Source organism: Sciurus vulgaris (assembly GCF_902686455.1).
Source record: "Sciurus vulgaris genome assembly, chromosome: 3".
In the NCBI taxonomy this organism is placed as follows: Eukaryota; Metazoa; Chordata; class Mammalia; order Rodentia; family Sciuridae; genus Sciurus; species Sciurus vulgaris.
The window spans coordinates 66,403,469-66,416,837 of record NC_136463.1 but is presented as its reverse complement, the minus strand read 5'-3'; the positions used below and the strand labels follow the sequence as shown (position 1 = coordinate 66,416,837).

The 13,369-nt window shown below is 41.2% G+C and overlaps 1 protein-coding gene and 1 long non-coding RNA gene across 2 annotated transcripts in view; one reads left to right on the top strand and one right to left on the bottom strand.

Moving 5' to 3' along the window:
• FAM222B (family with sequence similarity 222 member B) overlaps positions 1 to 5,677 on the bottom strand; it is an 83,376-nt gene extending 77,699 nt beyond the window's left edge. The window contains 2 exon segments of the mRNA XM_079130870.1: positions 4,069 to 4,170; positions 5,536 to 5,677. The gene's annotated coding sequence lies outside the window, so the exon portion shown is untranslated.
• Positions 1 to 13,369, top strand: part of LOC306656133 — a 324,085-nt gene that overhangs the window by 48,372 nt on the left and 262,344 nt on the right. The gene's annotated exons all lie outside the window — the stretch shown is intronic.

Genomic DNA, 13,369 nt, shown 5'->3' with positions numbered 1-13,369 from the left:
TTTCCCTGCCAAGCATGGTATCATGGTGGCACTGACCTGTAGTCCCAGCTATTCTGGAGCCCAAGGTAAGAGGATTTCAAGTTCAACAATCACAGCAACTTGGAGACACTGTCTCAAAAACAAAATATAAAAACTGCACGTGGTATCACAACCCTGTAATCCCACCAACTTGGGAGGCTGAGGCAAGAGGAAAACAAGTTCAAAATCAATTTCATTAATTTAGCAAGGCCCTAAGTAACTTAGCAAGACTTTGTCTCAAACAAAAAACAAAAAGGCCTGGCAATATGACTCAGTGGTTAAGCACCCCTGGGTTCAAGCCCCAGTATCTAATAAATTAAAAAATTTTTTTAAAAAAGCTGGACATGGTGACTCAAGTCTGTAATGTCACTGACTCAGGAGGTTGAGGCAGGAGGATCTTAAGTTTGAGACCAGTCTCTGCAATTTAAAAAGGTCCTGAGCAACTTAGACCCTAACTCAAAATAGTAAATAAAAAGGGCTGGGGAAGCCTGGCATGGTGGCACACACCTGTAATCCCAGTGGCTGGAGAGGCTGACATAGGATTGCAATTTCAAAGTCAGCCTCAGCAAAAGCAAGGTGCTAAGAAACTCAGTGAGATACTGTCTCTAAATAAAATATAAAATAGGGGAACTGGGGTTGTGGCTCAGTGGTACAGCACTTGCCTAGCATGTGTGAGGAACTGGGTTCGATTCTCAGCACGTGCATGTATATAAATATAATAAAGGTCCATCAACAACTAAAAAAAAATTAAAAAATAAATAAATAAAATAAAGGTATAGTGTCCATCTACAACTAAAAAAAAATTTGTTTTTAAATAGGGTGGGGGGAGGGGGCTGGGGTTGTAGCTCAGTGTCAGAGCACTTGCCTCACATGCCTGAGGTCCTGGGTTTGATCCTCAGCACCCCATAAATAAATAAAATACAGGTATTGTGTCCCTCTACAACTAAAACTTAAAAAAAAAAGTGAGCTGGGGATGGGGCTCAGTGACTGAGTGCCCCTGAGTTCAATCCCCAGCACCGCCACAAAAAAGGGCTGGGAATACAGCTCAGTTGGCAAAGCACTCCTGGATTCAATCCCAAGTACCAAAGAAAAAGGAAAGAAAAAAAAAAGAAAGAAAAAGGGATAGTTATTCACTTTATCAAAATAAAAATGAATTAATAAATCTTATTCATTCATTCTTTTGACCTTTGGTATGTCAGGGATTCACTGAAGACCTTACATTCTCACAGCTCATTCCATACTTTGAACAGGCTGCCCACACAACAGGCAATCAAAGAAATGGCCACCCCCTTTCCTACCCCAGGAAAGAAGTCCTCATCTGTTGATTGTTAACTTATAACATAAAAGTTTCCATAAATAGGAAAGTGGAAAAAAGGAGAGGACAAGAAATTCTCATTATAACTAAAGAAATAAATCTCTATTATTTTATTATAACACAGATGGCATTTATGAACTTGTTTGAACGGATGGAAATTTTCATAGAGGGACACTGAATTACCAAAATTTAAAATAAATGTTCAAGGCTAAGGATGCAGCTCAGTAGTAGAGCACTTGCCTACCTTGTGCAAGGCCCTGGGTTCAATCCCCAGTACTGCAATACATACATACATATATATATATATATATATATATATATATACAATCAGGCACAGTGGCACATTTCTGAAATCCCAGTAATTTAGGAGACTGAGGAAAGAGGAATACAAGTTTGAGGCCAGTCTCAGAGATTTAGAGGGCCTAAACAACTTAGTGAGACTCTGTCAAAATAAAAAATAAAGGGCTGGGGTTGTAGCTCATTGGTAGAGTGCTTGCCTGGCATGTATAAGGTTTGATCCTCAGCACCACATAAAAGTAAACAAAAGTACTGTGTCCATCTACAACTAAATACACACACCCCACATACTGATTTACTTAAAAAATAAAAATAATAAATAAAAAGGGTTGGGAATGTAACTCAGTGGTGGAGCACCCCTAGGTTCACTCCCCAGTATCATAAATAAATAAACAAATAAATAAATGGGCTACAACATTTTAGAAAATAGAAAGCTACATTTTCTGCTTCTACTGCATCTACCGTGTGGTAAAGACAGAATAAATCTATAATCTGGGCTGGGGAGATAGCTCAGTCGGTAGAGTGCTTGCCTTGCAAGCACAAGGCCCTGGGTTCGATCCCCAGCACCACAATAAATAAATAAATAAATAAATAAACAAACAAACAAACAAATAAATAAATAAATCTATGATCCACAATGACCTACGACAACAGAAAAACGCTTTCTTTCTGCAGTACAGGGGATCAGATCCAGGGCCAGCACGTTCAGGAAGTGTTCTACAACTGAGCTACACCTAGACTAGCTTTTTTATTTTTTTGGTATTGGGGATTGAACCCACGGACACTTTATCACTGAGCCACATCCCCCAGCCCTTTTTATTTTTTGTTTTGAGACAAGGTCTCCCTAAGTTGCTTAGGGTCTTGCTAAATTGACCAGGCCTAAAACTTGTGATCTTCCTGCCTCAGCCTCCAGAGTTGCTATCATAATAGGCATGTGAGAGGATACCCAGCCTGACTTTTTTAAACTATCCGGTAAAAAAGAATAATCAAGCTGGGGATATAGCTCAGTCGGTAGAGTGCTTACCTCACACACAAGGTCCTGGGTTCAATCCCCAGCACCATAAAATAAATAAATAAATAAATAAATAAATAAATAAATAAATAAATAAAAAGGAACAACCAATGCTATGAACAGAGAATTTATTGAAAGAGTCAAGGAACTAAAAAGAGCAGAAAGTTTAAAATTATACATCACTGTGCATTTTCAGGAAAAGAAGTAAAATACATTTTACTACAAAGAGCAGGTAATGACAACTCAGTTTTGTTTCCACCCTACCCGTAAAATAATTCATTCCTCATTATCTGTCAATCTGCAAGGATCTAGTATAGCCACTCCACTTCCTACCTTTACTCAGCTAAAAGACAAATCACTCACCAATCTCTAAAAAGTCTCACCATTTTAAGCTCTCAATCCTCAAAGCCAAAAGAACTAAAGCATTTGTCTCTAAAAGGAGTCTGTAGGCTTTCTTTCAAAAACTATGGCTAGAAAACAGTTTTCTCTCTCTGGAAGCAAATAATCTAACTCTGTCCTTTACTGTATCTACCCTTAATAATAAAGGCTCAGAAGTGCTCCTCCAATCTCTCAAATCACCCATCTCTTGGGCTTCTGCACAAGTGATTCCTTTTTCACTCTTCCTAGCAGGTTTCACAAACAAGTGGAGTAGATTAAAATAAAAGCCAGGCTCAATGGTGTACACCTATATAATCCCAGCAGTTTGGGAGGCTGAGGCAGGAGGATCACATCTTCAAAGCTAGTCTCAGCAGTTAAGCAAGGTCTTCAGTAACTTAGCAAGACTGTCTCAAAATAAAATGGACTGGGGATATGTTTCATTAGTTAAGCACACCTGGGTTCAATCCCCACTACCCCTCAAAAAAGTAATATTAAAAATTAAAACTTAAATACTGGGTTCAATCTTCAGTACTACATAAAAATAAACAAATGGAGGTATTATGTCCATCTACAACTAAATTTTTTTTTTTTTTTTTAATTAAAATTTGGGCTGGGGCTAGGGCTTAGTGATAGAGCGCTTGCCTCACACATGCAAGGCACTGGATTCAATCCTCAGCACCACATAAAAATAAATAAATAAAGATATTGTGTCCACCTACAACTAAAAAATATTTTTTTTAATTAAATTTAAAAAAAAAAGCTAAGGTAGCTTTTGAGAGCAAGGTACCACATGACTGTAATCATAGCATATGTGGAGGCTGAGACAGGAGGATCACAAGTTCAAAGCCAGCCTCAGCAATCTAGGGAGGTCCTAAGCGACTCAGTGAGACCCTGTCTCAAAATAAAAAATAAAGGGTTGGGGATGTAGCTCAGTGCCCCTGGGTTAAATCCTCAGTACCCGCCCCCCCCCCCCAAAAAAAAAGGAGCTAAAAAGTTGTATGTATAATTCAGTTGCAAAATAGTCAAGGGTGGATGAGGTAGTGCACACCTGTAATTCCAATGACTTGGTAGGCTGAGGCAGGAGGATTGTAAATTCAAGGCCACACTCAGCAATTTAGACCCTCAGCAAGCCGGACATGATGGAGCACGCCTGTAAAAAATAAAAAGGACTAGGGATGTAGCTCAGCAGTAAAGTGCCCCTGGGTTCAATCCCCAGTACAAAATAATTAAAGAGATAAAATAACAGGGGCTTGAAATGTAGCTTAGTGGTAGAACACTTGCCTGATGTGTATGAGACCCTGGGTTTGATTCCCTGCACAGCAAAAAAAAAAAAAAAAAAAAAGAAGAAGAAGAAGAAGAAAATTGAGTTTTGGGCTGAAGGAGTAGCCCAAGGTCCTGGGTTCAATCCCCAGTAGCGCAAAAAAATGTAAGCAAATTATATTTGCACACCCCTCATTAGACAGCCCTCCCAGCTTGTCTCAAACTAGATTCCTCAACTCATAATAAAGCACTTTAGTGCCAACTGTGTTACAAGGGAACCTGAGGTAGCTACATTCGGAAAGCATTTGGTCCTCCATTCTCCTTTCTCTTGGGTGAGGAGCCACATATCATTAGTGCCAGAATATGGTATTTTTTTTTACACAAGTCTGACAGCTAATTTGTCACTTCACAGAACTGGTATTTCTGCACATGATCTGCTGTGCCTTTGGAGAAAGCACATATTTGTCTACTGAGGTTTTACAAACAACATGCTTTGCCTTAACAGAAAAATCAGTGATTCTATTAATAACGATAAGCTCAATGCAGTAATAGTGTTGATTATATATCAGCATCTACGTGGTACATACAATTCACAATTTTCATAAACAATCTCAACCACATACACGATGCTTGTAATAGCCCATCTTAAGTCTGACATCTTCCAAAGATTCAGAAAGGAGAAGTGGGCCCTGCTCAAGGTAATCTATCAGTTTTATCGGAGGTGGACTTACTCTTGAATGTGTCTGACTCCAAACCACTATCTCTTTTCTCTAGACCCCTCCCAGCTTTAAACGGCGGGCTCCCCGACTCCCATCCTTTACCCAGGGCAGCCTAGTACGCTGGGCAACCGTCTCTTCCCTGCCAGGTTCAGAGTTGGCTTCTTCAGCTCCAGCAGGGCTTTCATCCTCCACCACCCTCCCCCAACAAACCATTCTCTGAAAGAAGCGGAAAGGGAGAGGCGACCAAAGCTCCTGGGGGAAGGGATGATGACAAACCGGGAGCGCAGGACACTGACCCTGCCGTGGGCGCCTTCACGCCTCAGCATTCAATCCCTTCCCTCCGCCAAGATGTTCAGCTCTTGGATCCGCGACCTGACTACCCATGACCCAAATTCTTTCAGCATCACCTCAAATTGTCCCTCTCTCCCACCCCTCAGTCCCCAAAGGGCAAAGCCCACCACCCGAAACAGGGTAATCTTCCACCAGTTCACCTCCCCTTATCCCCCGCTATCCACTCCCTTTCCACCACTACTCACTGTCGGTGGCTGGGCCCGGCCCTCATGGCTGCTCCGTTGCCGCCCGCCGCCACCACACCACTGCTCCACGCCCCGGCCACTCAGTCGCCGCCGCCGCCGTCGGGACTCGCCGGGAGCCGCTCCTGCGCCTGCGCAACCTAGGGCCCGGGCCCTTTCGGTCATCTTGCGCCTGCGCAACGCGCGCCGAAGGCGTCCTCCTCAGTGCCTGACGAACTGGACCTGTGGGTCTCCGGTGGACATGGCCGCTGGCAGGCCTTAGGTCTTTGGTAAGGTTAGAGAATTTGGCGGCTGCCCCAGGCTTTGAAGCCTCTAGAGTACAGTGGCTAGGTTACCAAACTCTTGGACTGCGATTTTCCTAGGGGGCCATAGATTTAATGGCACTTTCAGTATTCTGGATCCTGCTTGCACTTACGGACCTTAAAGCACTCAGGTGCTCTGAGGTGATCAGACAATATATTTTGGTTTCTTTTAAGAAGATGATCACATCCAGAGTGCAATGAGAGCGCAGGGTGCAGTGGCGCATGCCTGTAATCCCAGCGTCTACGGAGGCTGAGGCAGAAGGATCACAAGTTACTTAGCGAGGCCCTCAGCTACTCAGCGAGACCCTGTCTCTAAATAAAATATAATAAAGGACTGGGGGGCTGGAGTTGTGGCTCAGTGGTAGATCTCTTGCCTGGCACCTGTAAGGCACTGGGTTCGATCCTCAGCACCACATAAAAATAAGTAAATAAAATAAGGGTATTATGTCTATCTACAACTAAAAAAATAAATAAATAAAAAGGACTGGGCATGTGGTTCAGTAGTAAAGTACCTCTGGGTTCAATCCCCAGTACCAAAAATATAAACAAATAAACAAACAGATTGAACCCAGGGTTGCTTTAACTCTGAGCGAAATACTCAGCCCTTTTTATTTTTTGCTTTGAGATAGTGTTGAGCTGTGTTGCAGAGGATCTTGGAAGTTACTGGCCTCAGACTTGTGGTCCTCCTGCCTCAGCCTCTCAAGTTGCTGGGATTACAAGTATGAGCCACCAGGTCCAGCCCTGGAGACTGTTAAAGAGGTGACCTTACCTGGAATACAATGGGACACTTGTAAATGAAAGTAAGAGCTGCTTATTGGACGTGTTCTAAGTATCCCTTATGTGCCATCGTGGAATTTACAGGCAAATAATCCCCTGCTTTCCAGCACTTACCGTTTGCAAATTGGTAAATAAAAATCAGACCTTTAGCCCAGTGAAGCCCAACTATCAACTTATGGATGACTACGCTGCTTTGGCATAGCCCAAGTAACAGGTTCAAGCTAAGTCATACTCCCTTAGGCTAGTTAGGCTATGCGGTACCCACCAGGCTCAATCTTTTCCTGGAAATTCAACAATAGACTTCAAAACAGCAGGCAACTCACTTTAACCAAAGGGAGGAGGAGCAGGTACATAGGAAATTGCTCATTACCATGACTTTTCCATCGCACATCCAGCCCTCATCTACTCACATCTATAAAGATTAGAGAGACGGCAAGGCATGGTGGCAGTCCCAGCGGCTTGAGAGGCTGAGGCAGAAGGATTGTTGAGTTCAAAGTCAGCCTCATCAAGTTAGCAAGACCTTAAGCAACTCAATAAGATCCTGTCTCTAAATAAATATAAAAAAGGGCTGGGAATGTGGCTTAGTGGTTGGGAATGTGGCTTAGTGGTTAAGCGCCCCTGGATTCAATCCCTGGTGGGGGGTGGGGGGGATTGTAGAGAAAGTGAGTAAGGCAAAAAAGAGGAGGAGAAGGGGAAAAAGATGAAATTCAAATCTATGAAAGATGTTAAATTTTCTGTACTTCTTTTTTTTTTTTTTTTTTTTTTCCTTTTTTATCCCCTAGTTCTGGGGATTGAACCAGAGACACTCTACCACTGAGCTACGTCCCCAACCCTTTTTAAATGTTTTTACTTTGAGATAGGGTCTTGGAAAATTCCCTAATCTAGGCTGTCCTCAATTTGAGATCCTCCTGCCTCAGCTTCACCTTCATCTCAGTATCTGGGATTACAGACATGCACCTTTTCACCCAACTAAGTTTCTATACTAAAGAAAGTAAAAACCACATGGCATGGTGGCGCATGCCTACAGTTTCAGTGATTTCAGAGGATAAGGTAGTAGGATTGAAAGTTCAAGACCAACCTCAGCAATTTAGCAAGGCCCTAAGGAATTAGAGACCTATCTCAAAATACATTAAGAAAAAAAAGGTGGGGGGGTGCAGACCTGGCTCTGCAGTTAAGCAACCTTGGATTCAATCACTGGTACCAAAAAAGAGAAAAAAAAAAACCTCTGATCTCAGAATCTAATACAAATGTTTAGCTGAGCATGGTGGTACATACCTGTAATCCCAGCAATTTGGGAGGCTAAGGCCAGAGGATCATGTTGGAGGCCAACCTGGGCAATCTAGTGAGACCCTGTCTCAAAATTAAAACAAAACAAAACAAAAAAAGGGGCTAGGGATGAAGCTCAGTGGTCAAGTTCCCCTGGGTTCAATCTAGGACCAAAAAAAATCTAATATGAGTGTTTGAACACCTAATCTAAGATTAAGGAAAGTTTTCTCATTTTGGGAAAAACAGGCCCTAAGTAAAAGCTGAGAATGCTGAAAGCAGCACTGAGATGCTGGAGAAAATAGAGCCTTCTTGTCACTAGTATTTCTTTTTCTTCTTTAAAAGTTTCCAGGAAGATATATACAATTGCCTGTAATGGGATTCTCAGGTCACTGAGAAACTAAAGGTTATTCCTTCCTGCCTTCTCAGATAAACACCTAAGAATCTGAGGGGTTTTTTAATTGTTGTTGTTCTTTGCTTTTTTTTTTTTTTTCTTTTTCTTTTTCTTTTTTAAGAGACAGAGTCTCTGTTGTTGCAGGCCTCTAACTCTAATCTCAGCCTCCAGAGTAGCAGCGATTATGGTCACGTGCCACCACACTCAGGTTTTGTTTTGTTTTGTTTTGTTTTGGGGTTTTTGGTTTTTTGGGTTTTGGGGGGGGGGTTAGTAAAGAGGGTTGAACCCCGGGATGCTTAACCACCAAGTCACATCCCCCATCCCTTTTGTATTTTATTTAGAGACAAGATCTCCCTGAGTTACTTAGGGCTAGGCTAAATTGCTGAAGCTGGCTTTGACCTCTCAATCCTCCTGCCTCACACACTCAGCTTTCTGAGGTCTTTTTTCTCATCAGATGCTTGCAACTGTTGGGTATACAGCTATATGCTGCTTTGGAGGAACAGTGTACAAATTGGCATCTAATCCAGGCCCTAGAAAAGCAAATCTATAAAAAGCTTCAGGCCTAATGTATGAGCTGCCTACCACCTGGTCAGTACCATCTTCACATAGGTAGAGTAACAGATAACAACTGATTGTGATTGGCAGAATGAACATCCTGTGAGTGGGGTACAGGATCAATCCAGAGGCTAGCTCTTGGCTTTGAAAAGTTGGCATTAAATGCAAAAGTATTACCCTTTGGAGAAGGAGCACATTTGGCATTGCAGGAGAACTACTGAGGTAGGAAGAAAGAAGAATAATATTGACACTATGGTCTAGTGAACAGATGACTTTAAAGAAAAGCTCCAAGCTGACTTTGAAGTTTCTGGGAATTGTGTCTTTCTTCTCTGTGCTTTGTCCTGTATCATCCACATTTTCCTGACTACTGAGTCATTGCCACATACAGCCTCCTGGGGAAGGCCTGCTGGAGTTTATAAGACAGGGTATCTTCCTATGTTTAAACCTTTCTGGGTCCCCTGGGTCATTTCCCTATTTGAGTTTCTTACCAAGGGCACAATAGTGGATTTTTTTCTGCTAAGTATTCATTCACTATATCCAATGATAGTCATCCAGAGAACCACCCCTACTCTGTTCCAGATTATGTGGTTTGGATGAGGCTTACTCTAGCCATGACACACATACCCCAGACCTAAGCTGACCAGATATAACATTCCCTAAGATGCTATGATTGTTTCAGGGATGGACACAAACTGAGTCAGAGACAAAAGCACAAGAATTTTGCTTCTGGGAAAATTTCTTGTTCTTTCCCATTGAATCTGGACAGGAGAAGATGTAATATCTAAAGATGCTGCAGCCACAATGATACCACAAGGAGAGAGTGAATCCAGAAAGAAGATGTCATTTATTCACTCACTGAACAAAAATCTATTTAGTACTGTTCTGTGCTCTGAAACCACTGTGGGTTCAAGAGATACAGCAACGAATAACATATACAGACCCTGTTCTCACAGAACTGAGTTCAGTAGAACATACAGTAACAACATCAAACATTTACATAGCATTTGCTAGGTACAATTCCCTTTTTATTTTTTAAATTTTTTTTGCACTGCTAGGGATGGAACCCAGGGTCAAACACTTTGCTACTGAGCTAAACCCTAGCCTGACAATTCTCTTAATCATAAATAATCCTATGGGTATATCATCATTATCTCTATCTTATAAACTGATAGAGAAGTTATTTGTCCAGAGTCATGCAATAAGTAATAGAGATAAGAATCAAACCCAGGATTTATGGCTTTATAATCTGTGTGCTCCATCACAATATTATAAATTGAGCTGGGTGTAGTAGTGAACACTTGTAATCCCAGTGACTCAGAAGGCTAAGACAGGAGGACTGCAAGTTTGTGACCAAACTCAGCAATTTAGTGAGACCCTAAGGAATTTGTGAGACCTGTCATTTATTTTTTGACTTTATTTTGAGACCCTTTTATAAAAAAAAAATTTTTTTCGTTGTTAATGGACACAATGCCTTTATTTATTTTTATGTGGTGTTGAGAATTGAACCCAGTGTCTCACTCATGCCAGGCAAGTACTGTACTACTGAGCTACAACCGCAGCCCCTTGAGACTCTGTATTTAAATAATAATAATTTTAAAAAAGGGCTAGGGATGTGACTCAGTGGTTAAGTGCCCCTAGGTTCAACCCCGGGTACAAAAAAAATCTACATTATAAATTGCCTTGTCATAGAAAGGTGAAAAAAGTCCTACAGGATTTAACCAGCTGGGCACAGTGAACACACCTGTAATCCCAAATACTCGGAAAGACAAGGCAGAATGATGGTGAATTTGAGAACAGTCCAAGCAATTTAGCAAGACTCCGTCTCAAAATAAAAATAAATAAATAAAAAGTTTGGGGATATAGTTTAGTGGAAGGACACCTTGGGCTTAATCCCCAACAGTGAAGAAAGAAGGAAGGAAGGAAAGAAAAGGAAAAGAAGAGGATTTAAGCAGTAAGGGAAGAAACGATCTAAATATTAAAGAGCCTGGAAGTAAGAGTTAATACCAGGCAAACTGGAGGATCTAAAAGAAATTTAATTGAGCAGGAAAAAGTGAGTGACAAGAGAATGACCTTGTCACAAATAGGCAGACTAATGCTAATTAGTTTGTAATTTATTTTCAGGGCAGTGAAACAATGGAGTGACTTGGTCAGGTTGGGGCCGTAGGGAGATTGGTAACATCAAAGACAGGAAGACCCCTTTTGATCACTTCATGTAGTAGTAAAAAGCTATGAAGAAGAGCCTCTTTGAGACAGTGATATTTGAGCTGAGACCTGAATGGGGAACAGATATAGGATCTGGAAGAATGTAGGAGGCAAAAGTAGCAGGTTTAAAGGCTCTGAAGCACATATAAGCTAAGTATATTCAAAGAATTCAAAGAAAAGACCAGCATGGTTGAATTAGAGGACGAATTAGAGGACAGTTTAAAGCACAAGCTTTTTTTTTTTTTTTTTGTACTGGGGAATGAACCCATCTACCATTCAGCTACATCCCCAGTCTTTTTAATTTCTTAAATTTTGAGACAGGGTCTTGCTAAATTGTTGAGGTTGACCTCAAATTTGTGATCCTCCTCCCTCAACCTCCCAAGTCACTAGTTATAGGCATGGGCCACCATGTCCAGCATAAACTACTGATTCTATCACCTTAAGTCTCTGGAATCCATCTGTTTTTCTCCACCATTTTCACTGTGCTTTCTTCACATATTAGTGAGAAAAAATGAGTGACATGTATTTGGAAAATGATTTGGGGTCAGAGAAGGTTTTGAAGAGATGAAGCAGTTTTAACTTAAATGCTAATGGAAGGAATGCAGTACAGACAAAAATTCTCTGCACAGAAAATAAAAGAGATAATTCATGGAACTAAGTCCCTAGAGGAGTAAAATAATTAGCCTTAGGATAAAAACATACATTGAGAGCCTACTTTGTTCTAAGTCCTGGATTCAAATGAGCATACCTTCCATTTGATTTTCATGGTCATCATCTTCATTTTATAGGTGAGAAGACTGACAGAGTTTATCTGAACTCACAGTGAATAAATGGCAATGCTGGGATATGAACCCAGGTTTCTTTTGATGAACCTATCCTAATCCAACAAAATACAAAATCCCCTATGTTATCATTTGAGGAAAAATCTCTACTTACAGAAAGAATTTCTGGGAGTATGGTTCAGTAGCAGATTGTTTGCCTAGCATGTGAAAAACCCTGAGATGGATTCCCAACACTGAAAAAAAAAAATTAACAAGGCACTTTGACTCATTTCACTTCAGTTTTTATGTCATCCTGGGACTCTTCCATAATTTTATCTGTTGCTATCCCAGCAATAACTTAGTATGTGTTCCTTGGATGATTTTGCATTTATATAATTAAGCTCTTCATTCACTTACCATATTTAACCTGAAAATTTCTCTTCACTTTAATTACAATTGTAATGACATTTCACCAAACTGTTCATTTAATGCATACCTAAGAGGATTCATATTTTTCTCATTGCTGGTTGTCCCATATATTTTAGTAGCATTTTGTTCCCTGGGTACCTATATGCCCAAAGAACACCTAGAATATAATGATCCAAAAAGGCTATTCCTTCCACTAACAAAGCAGGCAGCCTGAAAGCTGGAGCTGGTGCCTTTTGCAGACATCAGTGCATTGGGTTTCTCAGCCTCTGTCAATTCTGTTGAAAGAATGGACATTTTTTTTAAGCTGTCTGTTTTATCTTAACTCCCTAAGGTCACCCTCCCAGTAATGGGAACAAAGCCCCTAAAGCTGTTCCAAGAAATCAGTCCCAAACAAGGAGTAAAAGGGTAAATTGAGCCAGATAGCTAGATAGTGCTCAAATAGTAGGATTACCAGAAACTATTGACCAGAATCTACGCCCTGTTGTAAAACATTGTGAAACATGTTGTATGTTATCAGCAAACCCAGACCCCCTTTGAAATTTCCCGGCAGCTTTGTCCCCCTTTTCCCTTTCATGTGCGACCCCTCCCGATGTGTGGTTTCTGCCTTTATAAACCTACAAGATTTTCTGCTAGGGACTCGACTCCTCCAGTCGGTCCCAGCGAGCTGGAATAAACACCTCTTGCGGTTTGCATCAAGTGACGCCTCCTGCGGTTGATTGGGGTTGCCGTCCATCCATGGGACAGAGTTGGGGTTTCCTTTTTGGGGGCCTTACACTGTGTGATTCAGATTCTCTGGATACTAATTCTCCATACTTATAACAGAAACCTAGCCACTTAGTTCTTTCCACGTCCAAAATTCTCCCCTCTCTGTCCTATATCATCGTTTTTTCCTGTCTACTGGGTGATTGTCATGAGCAAATAAAAATGTTCCATTTCAGCTTGCCAGTGGTGGTGCACACCTGTAATCTAAGTTGGGAGGCTGAAGCAGGAGAATTGCCAAATTCGAGGTGAGCCTCAGCAATTTAGCAAGACCCTTTCTCCAAAACAATAGTAATAACAACAAAATAAAATTTAAAAGGGCTGGTGATGTCCCACGCTGTGGCACACACTTGTAATCCCAGTGGCTCGGAAGGCTGAGGCAGGAAAATCGCAAA